This window comes from Telopea speciosissima, chromosome 5, assembly GCF_018873765.1.
Source record: "Telopea speciosissima isolate NSW1024214 ecotype Mountain lineage chromosome 5, Tspe_v1, whole genome shotgun sequence".
NCBI classification, from domain to species: Eukaryota; Viridiplantae; Streptophyta; class Magnoliopsida; order Proteales; family Proteaceae; genus Telopea; species Telopea speciosissima.
The window spans coordinates 30,609,669-30,621,391 of NC_057920.1; positions in this window are offsets into that span (position 1 = coordinate 30,609,669).

Consider the following 11,723-nt stretch of genomic DNA (forward strand, 5'->3'; position numbering starts at 1 on the left):
TTGTACTATGGATTGGGGTTTAGCAGTACATGTGTACGTGCCCTAGATTCCATAATGATGGTGTTGATTAGTGGGGGGGGTTGTATATGATAAAGTTATCATATAAGGAGTTATTTGAAATTTGCTAATTTAATTGGCTCTTTATTTAATTAATGGAATTTGTGCTAATTGTAATTATCCATTAATAATTAAATAAAGTAGCTAATTAATACTTTCCCTATTAGATTCTGTTTCTTCCCCTTTTTGAAGCACTTTGAGTTTAAATAGAAATGCCAAACTGAGAGAGAGAGAGACAGACAGACTCTCTATCAAACCTTGCCCCTGACAAGTTGGAATTTTGGTTTAAGGACAGGAACCCCTGATCAGGCAACCAGGATCACTGTGGAGCATCACTCCAGTAACATGGATCAATGAAGAAATCCTGTGCATGTCCTCTTTTATACCTATGAGAAGATGGACTGTGGACCCCTGCTCTTGCACAGCCCATAGCCTGATGTATGGCTTAAACCCCAGGTATTCTCCTACTTAAAATGGTGGAACCCACCTTTGGAAAATCATGTAAAAAGCCATAATGGGCATATGGAGACAATACCCTAACCCAGGGTCAAACCCCTGTGTTGTTCCCCTTTGAATTCAGTTGCTGGAATTCTCTGGGCGATGCAGCAAGGCCCAGAGACATCGCCCAGTGGTTGTTTTTGCACATTTTTAATTATTATAAATATGAGGACCACCCAACATGACTATGGACACCCTCTACTGACAGAGGGGAGTCTGAGGGACCACCTCATACCCCTGGTTCAGTGTGGACCCCATTAGTGGACCCAGAATCAAACAGAATTAGTTAAAAAATGAGGTTTTCAAAAGAGGCCTTAATAAGCAAACAGACCTTAGTTGGCCTTGGCTTATAAATAGGAGGCCTTGGGCTCATTTTAGAGCCCTTGGCAAATCTGAAATCCGAGAGAGGAAGGAGAGGAAAGAAGAGAGAGAAAGGGAAGGAAGAGGAGGAGGAAGGAGGGAGAAGAAAGAGAAGGAGCTGCTGCAGCCCATTCTAGCTGATCCGAGCTCACCCACAACCCTATTCAGGTATAGAAACTCCCCCATACCTGCTGTTCTCTATTTCCTCCCCATTCATGTTGTGCTTTGCAACCCTGGGCAGCCCAGACAAGCTAGGGTTTGCCCAGTCTGGCTCCAAATCTGCCATGCATGCATAGAGCATGGGAGATCTGTGAATTTTATCACTTTTTCATTAGGCATTTATGCTGCTGCCATGGCCGAAACCTGGCTATGCCCACCTGCACTGCCAGATGGCCTATTGGCCAGTGTTTTTGGAACCCTAGGAGTTGGCTAAGGCTATACAGCCCTAACCCTAGATGGGTATAGCCTCAAGCCCCCTTGTTTCAGGTGATTTTAGCTCTGTACAAGGTTGGAACTGAATTCCAAGCCTAACCAAAACCCTGAATACTATTCATCTAGGTTACTTGGGCAGCCATAGTCAGCCTGACTGGAACCCTGATGGAGAAACCAATTGGACCATGATGTAGACCATCACGGGGGCTACCTAAATCCCTAAACATGCAAAGGATCAGGTGTGAGCCCAACCATGCAAGCCTAGCCTTGGAAACTTAGCCTGTATCGATTCTACAGGAATTGGGCGATGCAGACATCGTCCAGAGCCAATGCCCAGTGAAGGGAATTTGGCTGGAATGATGGACAGACCTGGGGGATTAGTGAGGCCCAATCTCTGCCTATTCTAGCGTATAAATAGGAGGCCTAAGGGTCAGGTAAACCATCAAACTTATGCTCTCTAATTAATCTTGAATTATTTTGAGTTATCTATTGCTAAAAGAGACCTAACTTAGGCATCAGAGAATCCCTTGTCGGAGAAGACTGGCTCTCCCTTGCTCATATGTTCCTCTTTGTAGGTCAGGAGGAATCAATTGATGGTTTTTGGACCCAACATGGGTGAACCCTTTGGGGCATTTTATTCAATTTACTAGTATCATATCCTTTATTCAGTTTACTAGTATCATGTCTAGGGGTGTCAATTGGTTGGTCAGGCCTAATCGGTCCCCTTACTTTAGGATCCTGAACTGTGACTTTCCCGTTTAAGTAATCTTCTCATAGGCTATGTATGATCCTATTTATAAACGGTCGGTAGGGTATCGGTCTATAATCGGGCTTGTACTAAATGGGTTAAATGTACTTATAAACCGACTCATACTTAATGGTTTACAAACAAGCTATTCAAGTTTGGTCCATATAACTCCTAATTGGATTCAATTCTTTTGGATGAAACAAGAACTTACTTGAGAGAATGGTCCCCATCAAGCTAATAGCTAAATAAATAAATCTCAATGAATTTGGAGCTCTAAGAGCTTCAATCTCAATGGACACACATATGATGGCATTTTCGAATAATATAAATGGCCTTGATTATGTGTTCTATTTATTTTTGGCCCATCGACTTCACAGTGCATTAATATTCAATTATCAATGCTATGTTTTTACTCAACCTATAGTCCTTTATAAATAGCTTACGTAATGCAAGAAGATAAATTCATCAAGAAGATTAAGAAAAAGTATATTTGGGATAAAATAAAAAATTTAAGAGGTAAAAGGTAAAATAAATGATTCATAAACTGGTTTAAATGTGTCGATCGTTAAACATGTTGGGCTTGGTTGGGTGTCCATCAGTCCATCTCCTTGTACCGTGAACGAAACGTTTAAATAATGTGTCAAGTCAGTTTCAAACTTTCATCGGTCGAGATAGATCGGTCCTATTGGTGTAAGCTTAGAATTGACACCTTTAATCATATCACCTCAATTATTAAGGATAAGGAAAGGTTTTCACTAATATTTTCCCTCTCAAACCCCAAACCCCAACCCCCCCCCCCCTCTCCCCCTCTCCCCCTCTCCTTTTTTGGTACAAGGGAATGTGGCCCACTGATGGGTTACAGGACCCACAATGGGGTCAGAGAGAGAGACCCACCAAGAGGTCAAGACAATAGGCCACATGGAGGCAAGTTGAAGTCCACAAGGGAGTCAAGGACCACACTTATTCGCAATAAAAGAGAAAACTCACCAAGACAAACCACAGCCCAAAGCCAATCTTTGACAACGGAAGCACTTGTAGATCATTGTGAAGGTGAATAAAATCTAAAAAAATAAAAAAGAAACAATGATAAGGCATAGAAACGAGAGGTTAATAGTGGAAATAGAAACGTAGCGTCGCGTATGCCTCTTCTATAGAATAGGGGTCACTTAATTGGTCCCTGAAAAGGATTGAGATAATAAGTTTGATGACTCTCTTCAGTTTATTTTTTTGTTTTTTAGTTATCTATTTTATGGGAGAATATTTTTTTTTTTGGTCAACGGGAGAATATTTTGTGAGCATAGGAAAACGCACCAATTAAGAATAATAAAATGGCACCACACATAGAAAAACAACAAAATCATTTCATATGAATAAGAGAGAGATAGATCTAAAGGTGATAGCCTACCTACCTTGCATAAAACTTAGGGCATTCCAACCATGGTTTGAGGAATCGGTATCAAATCAGCCGGATAAGCCGATTCATTTCAATATCGGTGGAGATCAATATCAATTTCTGGCTCATCCTGTACCCAGAGTACAAATACAAAAATAGAAAGAAGAAGGAAAACCCACCTTCAATTGTATCTCGGTCTACCTAAATCATCATGCTGAATATCTTCTTGCATAAGGTTAGGAAATATAACCATCTCAGTCGAGGAATCATGTTTCACCGCTTCTTTAGCCGAATAATCCACTATAATATTCACCTTTCAAAAGCAATGAGTTATTTTTCAATCAAAAGAAAGAAAAAACAAATCTGATTTCTCTCTGATCTCTAAAAATCTTTTTGTTTTTTTGTGAAAATTTTGCATTAGAATATTAAGTTGGATCTTTGGATTCAAATGAAGCGAAAAGGTCATATAATAAAGACAAAAAAAAGCACTCCGATTTCCATGTGGGTGGGGTTATCACTGCTTCAAATGGCTCAATCATATCCCCTAAAGACAATGAAACTTAACAAAATCCATTAGTAAAGTAGTTTTTCATATGTATTGGATGGATTTTGGTTTTTCGTTTCTTTGGGAGGCAAGTTGGGATGATTTATATGGGGGAAAATGGACATCTATGGGGCTTTTTTTTTGATAAATTAAGGGGCATTTATTATAATACAGGTGTGGTGGGTAGCTAATATTATAAGAAATGGCCTTAAAAGCTTCTATTCATTAATCTAGATGGATGACTAGACAGCCAATTGGATAAGCAGTGACCACTGAGGCTATAGATATCTCAAATTTCTTTAAAAAAGATTGGATATCTCAAATTTTGAAGAGAGTTTTATCCTCCCCCTCCAGATCTGGCTCTTCTCCAGCGTACATCGTGCGGCTGGGGAGCTCCGATCCACACATCAATACACATCCCGATGTATTGGCATATGGATTGAGGCCTCCCCAATTACACGATATATGCTGCACACCGTGCCGTGGGAGAGGAGCCTAATCCTCCCCACCCCTGTCCTTGTTTTTTATTTTATCATGTTAATATAAGATATTTATTTTCTCTTTAAAAAAAATAAAAATAAAATCATTCATCATTGAGTGAAAATTGATTGAGATGGTTGAACCATGTTAACACAAATCAACGAATGCATGAAGGCATTTTGAAAAGAATTGCACTCCATGCTTTGAAACATAATTTGTCCTTTAGTTTGTACTCTATTAAGGCTGTTACTGATTAGTTCATTGAAATGTTTATCAAGATAAATGATATATACAAGGAAATTGTTAGGGGGTAGATAAACCATTTTATAGAGAAGATCAACTATATTAAGACCATCCCCCTGACTTTATAAAATTACACTAACCTACCCTATTTTTGGAAATATATTACAACCTTACCCACTTTGTTAGCCAGTCGCTATTAAATAGTGAAGTCAGCAAAGGCTAACAATTTTATAGACAAAATACCCTTTAAACTATTGAACTACCCATTATACCCTTGCACATAAAAATACCAGAACCCAATCTTCATTCGAAGAAGGCGAACTCTATAATTAAGTTCGCTGTCTCTATACATGCACTCCGGCGATAACAGATGAGCTTCATTATCCCACAGCGACAACAGACAACACCTGTAGTACAAACCTTCACCTCTGCGATCATCTTTACCAAAAAACCCAATCTTCATTCGAAGAAGATGAACCCTGCAACTAAGTTCGCTACCTCCATACACTCTGATGATACCTGATGAGCCTCATTATCCCCCAACAACCATCATGATAACTCTGGTGATAACAGTGGACGCCTAAAGTACAGACCTTCATCCTTGCGATCATCTTTATCATATCATGTAAGTAATTTCAGTTTAGTGCCGTCCTCTTACCTTTTCTCTGTGTTTAAGCTTGATTGTTCCTTACTCCTTGAAAAATTGCTGAAATTCTTAAGTTCTTGACCAAATAATGTAGTGCTTGACCACATTATAGTGGATTTTGGTAACTGAAATACCTAAGTTCACTGTCATTCTTATATGTCTCTATGTTTAAGCTCAACTGAGCTTAAATGTATGAATCTTAGGATTTTGATGGTTTAGCAAATAGATGATAAATTGCTTAAATCCCTTAGTTTTAGTTGTGGATTGACCACATTATAACCTTTAATATTTTGGTTTTATCATCAATTTATCGACTGAGCATAATTATCTACATTTTGGTTGTCGATTGAGCATATCACCCATGTCGGGGTTTTTGGGAGCAGAATATGAGGGCAGTTTTTTATTTTTTATTTTTTTTATTTTTTACCCCGAATATTCTCTGGGACCCGGGACAGCCCCTAGCATTTTATTAACAATAAAAACACTAGAGAAACAGAATACAATGGGGGGGGGGGACATTTCCGCCTTACCCCAACCCTCGCCATAGTGGCTAACATCACTCAGCTCTCTCTAAGCTCAAACCTTCCCCCCACACTATTTTCTTATGACAGGTAGGTCTAGTGCATCTTCCCGGATTATCCACAGTAACTCACGTGGGAGTTCACTTTCTGTTGCAAAAATCATGTCTTCCTTTCTGTCACATGCATAGTTTGCAGGCCAGTCTGCTGCCCTATTACCTTCTCTACACTTAAAAACCACTGTCGCCTGTGTTTCTTGCATCAGGGATAACATCTCATGGAACCAGTGCCAAGCCCTCCAAGAATTACATTGCTTGTTCATAGCACCCCGTACAATTGTACTTGAATATGAGTTGACATACACATTATTGAGTCCCTTCTCCCTACAAAGAATGAGACCATCCACTAGAGCTCTCATTTCAGCTAAAATATTGGTGCATTCACCATAAAACTTGGCGCAGGCTGCTACTACTCCTCCCTCACCGTTTCTGATAATAGCACCTCCATCCCCCGTTCCTGGGTTCCCCCTGCACGCCCCATCAATATTCAGCTTGACAGAAACAAACGGCGGGCACCAATAGACCGGGATTGGGGCCTTGACCACGAGGGGCTGAGACGCCAACCCAAAATATTGCAGCACCAATGAATCTTGAAAAGATGGGGGTTTGAAACGTTGGGTAAAAGGTATTTCATGGATCCATCCTCTGATCACCTCTACAATGGATCGAGCAAGTCAGGCCTTCTCTCCATTTCTCCTGTTATTTCTTTCTCTCCATAATTCCCAGACAATGAATAAAGGGATTAAACCCTTAATGACACCTCACAGGCTTCTACTGTTACCATTGCCCTGCCAAAATAGTAGCCTGGTTCTTACTTCCTGCAAAGCTATGTTCTCTATCTGCATCAATCTTGAGTAGAAATCCCATACTTTACCGTTTCTCCCCACACTAGGCAGTGAGGAGCCGTTTCTATCCTTGGTGCACCGCAACAATGGCATTTTGACGCCAAAGGAATTCCCAGCCTCATTATGGAATCATTAGTGGGCACCCTTCCACACAATAGCTGCCGTGCAAAGAATCCAATTTTCATTGGGACTGCCTGGTGCCAAAACGATTTTGCAAAAGGCCTCTCCACATTAGGCTGCCTGATTGCCTTCCATGCCGATTTCAAAGAAAACACTCCAGATCTTTCCCGAATCCACACTAGCCTGTCCTCAGATTCTGAAAGTTTGATCTTCATAGACTTCAGTTCGTCCTGTACCTGATGAGCATCAATTTTTTGTATCACTTCTTGGTCCCAATTGCCCTCTCCATTCCAGACTTCCTTTACCCACAAGTCAAGGTTGAGATTGTGAGCTCCATCTACCTGGTCCAGCAGGGCCCCGAACCCAGACCAGTTATTCAACCAAAATAACACTTCACCTCTACCTACTAGCCATCGCGAATTTAAGAACATGAACTCCTTTAGATTTACTGCCCGTCGCCAGGAAATAGTTCCTGTCATTCTATAAGAGGCCAGCGCCATGTGTTGGTTCTTCAGGAATTTAGCTTTAAAAAAAACTGACCATAAGGACTCTGTAGTGAAAACTCGCCATAGCCCTTTCAGCCGTAGGGCTTGCTCTATATCCTCCAATTTTCTCACACCAAGTCCACCCTCAACCACAGGCCGACACACCTTTTCCTAGCCTACCCAGTGGTGTCGGTTTCCCCACTCTGATTCCCCCCATAAAAAGTTTTCACACAAGTTGTCAAACTTATGCATAATTGATCTTGGAATGTCTAGAGAAGCAGCGATGTGAATAGACATTGAAGAAAGCACATGCCTTAAAAGAATCATTCTCCCTCCTGAAGATAGCAAATTTCCTTTCCACCTCGCTATTTTCTTTCGCATCTTTGCCAGAAAATCTTCAAAATAATTGACTCACAACCTTCCTGCATACAAAGGCGCTCCTAGATATATTAATGGCAGTTTTTTCCTTTGGTACCCCATTACCGCCTCTATCACTCGACATCTGTTCTCTGGCATTTTGTCACCCACCACGAAATAGCTCTTTGTTTTGTTTACCAGCTGCCCAGATGCCCCTTCATATCTTCCAATAAAGCCCATTATTTGCTTTAGAGATTTTTTAAGGCCCTTTGCGAAAATGATAGTGTCATCTGCAAATAAACTGTGTGAGGTGCCTGGGCACCCCCTTGGGACTTGGAAGAACATGGCTCACCCTTCAATAAATAAAGATCTCAACCGTCTACTCATCACCTCTTCAGCCATGATAAACAAAGCCGGTGATAATGGGTCTCCCTGTCTCACACCCCTTGATGACTTGAAGAAACCCGCAGGTCCTCCATTTAGCACCACTGAGAACCAACAATTTTTGACAATTTTCTTAATAAGCTCAATCCAATCCGCTGCAAAACCAAACCTTTCTAGCACCGCATACAGGAAACTCCACTCCAATCTATCGTGCGCCTTAGCCATGTCCAACTTTAACACTACATTACCTCCCCGAGTGTTTCTGTTGATGTCATGGACCACCTCTTGCACCAGGGCAATATTATCATGAATACACCTACCCTAAACAAATGCTCCTTGTTCTTCGGAGATAATGTTAGGAAGAATAGAAGCCAGCCGTGTAGAAACAATCTTAGCTATTATCTTATAAGCAAAATTGCACAGACTAATGGGTCTAAAGTCAGAGATTACCTATGGGTTCTCCTTTTTGGGGATGAGAACCAGATTTGCTGATGTGTATCCCCTTGGAAGCCAGCCCCCTAAGAAAAAAATCCTCTATTGCCCTCCAGACATCCCCTCCTATAATCTCCCAACAAGAGGTGAAAAAATAGCCAGAGAAACCGTCTGGACCAGGTGCACTATCTTGCGAAAGAGCAAAAACTGCCTCTTTAACTTCATCCAAAGACAGAATATGCAGCAATGCCGCATTGTCCTCATCTGTTACCACTCTAGGAATAAAGTCCAAGAGGTCCGCATCCTGAGTTACTCCCTGAGATGAAAAAGCATCAGCAAAGAACCTGGCCACTTCCAAGGCAATGTTCTCCGTGCGCTGAATCCACTCCCCATTTGCATCTCTAATTTTCTCCACCCTTCCAATACGTCGCCGAACATTTATTGCAGTGTGAAAAAATCTGGTATTCCTCTCCCCCTCCTTGGGCCAGCGCACCCTAGATTTTTGTTTCCAAAAAATCTCTTCTTGTAAAAGAACATCATGGAGATTCATTCTGGCATTTTTCTATGCCCTTCTAGAATCATCACTAGGTGCTTGCTCAGCTTCAATCTCAGCCCTGACCACCATGTCTTCCACATTCCTGGCATTTTGGTGTATATTTCCAAACACAAATTTATTCCAAGCCTTAAGCCTGATGCGAAGGGCCTTCAGTTTTAGGTATAGGATCTGTAAAGGCGAGCCATACACTGGATTTTCCCAACACAGCCGAACACATTCCTTAAACCCTGGGTGAGTAATCCACATCTGCTAGAACTTAAAAGGGGAAGCTCGATAAATTATCTGCGAATTGGAGTGGAGCAATATTGGAGCATGATCTGAGCATTGGCGACTCAAATGATCTACCTTGTTTTGCCCAAATGTATTTATCCATGCAGCATTTAGTAAATCCAGCCTTGCAAGAATCTTCCCACCTCCCTCCTGGTTATTTGACCACGTGAAAGCATTCCCTTGATACCCACCATCCACCATACTTGCATTATTCACAAAATCGCCAAAATCTTCTAAAGAAAAAGGACATAGTTGCCGTCCTCCCACCTTTTCTCCAGGACTCAAGATAGCATTAAAGTCACCACCAATTGCCCAAGGGGTTGAGGCATCTATCCCCTAGTCCAACAGAGCATTCCACAATAACCGTCTTTCATAGAAGGAGCATAATGCATGTACAAAGGACACCAGAACCGCTTTCTCACTACCAATCCTGCATTCCAAGGTAACAAACTGTTCATGCGAATCTATTACCCTGACTTGTGCATCTTGCCGCTAGAATACCCATAGCCTATGTCCATGAGCCTCTCCATTAGAAACAACACCACTCATCCCAATCTTTTTCATTAGCCGCCCTACCTTTTGGAAAGGGATTTTTGGTTCAGCAATACCTACCACATCTATTTTAGCTGATAAAATAAGAGACCTCAAACGCCTTACAGATGGCTTATTCCCCATACCTCTAATGTTCCAAAATAAAACAATCATGTCAACGATTTGGTGCAAATTATATCGGGTTCCATTGACCTGGTGCATGGCCGATTAAAGGTTGAGCCTTTAATAATTTTCTTCCTGGGTCTCTTGTCCCCTGGCTTAACCACCTCCCTGTCTGGCCCTGGGTTTTGCTTCTCTTCCTCCACTCTCTGTTGCAATGCTTGGAATCTCACCTCAAGATTTTGGCTTGAATCACGTAACTCTGCAATAGGCACTTCATTTCTTGGTCGTCACTGGCGTCCTAATAACATCAAATCATCCACCGTTGTTGAAACAATCTAGGAATTGCAGTTCTTATTGTGGATTCCCAACCGAGTAAGGTACTTCCCAGGAGAGTCTATCCATTCTCTAAAGAGATCCCCTTCAACGTTGGTGATGTTCCCCTTACTTTTCGACGACTGAACCTCTTGCTCTTCACCGGAGCTATCACCCGCCTGTGACCTACACCCGGTCTTCCCTCCAAGTCGCCTGCTGCCCCTCTCAACCTCTTTTAGAGATTCAGCCCTGCTTGATATCACATGTGTGGAAACCAAAACACGGTTCTCCTCCAATCCTTCAGTGATTCCTCCCTGTCCAATGGCTGAGGGTGCAACCTGAGAGGGTTCTCTTAGCCCCTCCACTCCTGCTGGGTCGCAAGGAAGCTCCACCCATAGTTCAAAACCCCTCTCAGTTGACGCTACCATAGGCTGAGCTTGGTCACTCGTACCTTCCTTCTCTGAAGTCGGCTTCATTGGATCCTCTCTTGGCTTTGTAATGGGCTACATTGGTGTCGCCTCTGTCCTTTGAGGTGCAATCAATCTAGGCTCTGCAGCCTCCCCCTACGCGACCACGCCTCCACCCGTTCCCAGAGCTGAAACCTCTCCCTGCGTTTTTGTTCCAGGTTGTACAACCACGCTTGCACCCGTGTCAATGGGCACTGGTGCACCCTGTTGCTGTGCCATACGACAGTGCCCTCCTCACGCACGCCCTGCTACTCTTGCCTAATTATTATCGAAGACTGTTGCTGTGTCGAAGATAGGTCTTGTCTCCAGCGCTCTCTTATCCAAAGACTCCTCATGTGCACCACAATCAATGGCTATCATCTTGCCTTTGATGGCTGCATCTCTAGCCAGCGTGCTCTTTATTGCCTTCCTGCACACCTCCTTTATGTGCCCTATCTTTGAACAAAACCCACAATAAGAAGGTAGCCTATCCACCATTACTTTTTGGAAAAATCCATCCCCTCCACAACCGATCCAAACTTTAGTTGGAATTGGATTTCTAAGATCCAGTTCGATGCAAACTCGGGCAGAAACTGTTCTTGTGCAGTTTGCCGTTGCACCATCAACCTTCAGAGGCTTTCCTATTGTCCCTGCAATGGGTAACAGATAGTTTCCTTGATATAAATTTACAGGGAGACCTGGAAAAGAAATCCAAATCGGCGCGAAAGGCGATTTCCAGCCCAGGGTGAAGTATGAAGTCCACTTCATGAATCTGATTAGGAAGCCCTTGATGTGCACGTTCTCTTTCAACCACACTTTCACATAATCCATCTATTGCACAAATCTGAGAAGAATGTGCCCGGTGTCTAGCGTAGATATGATCA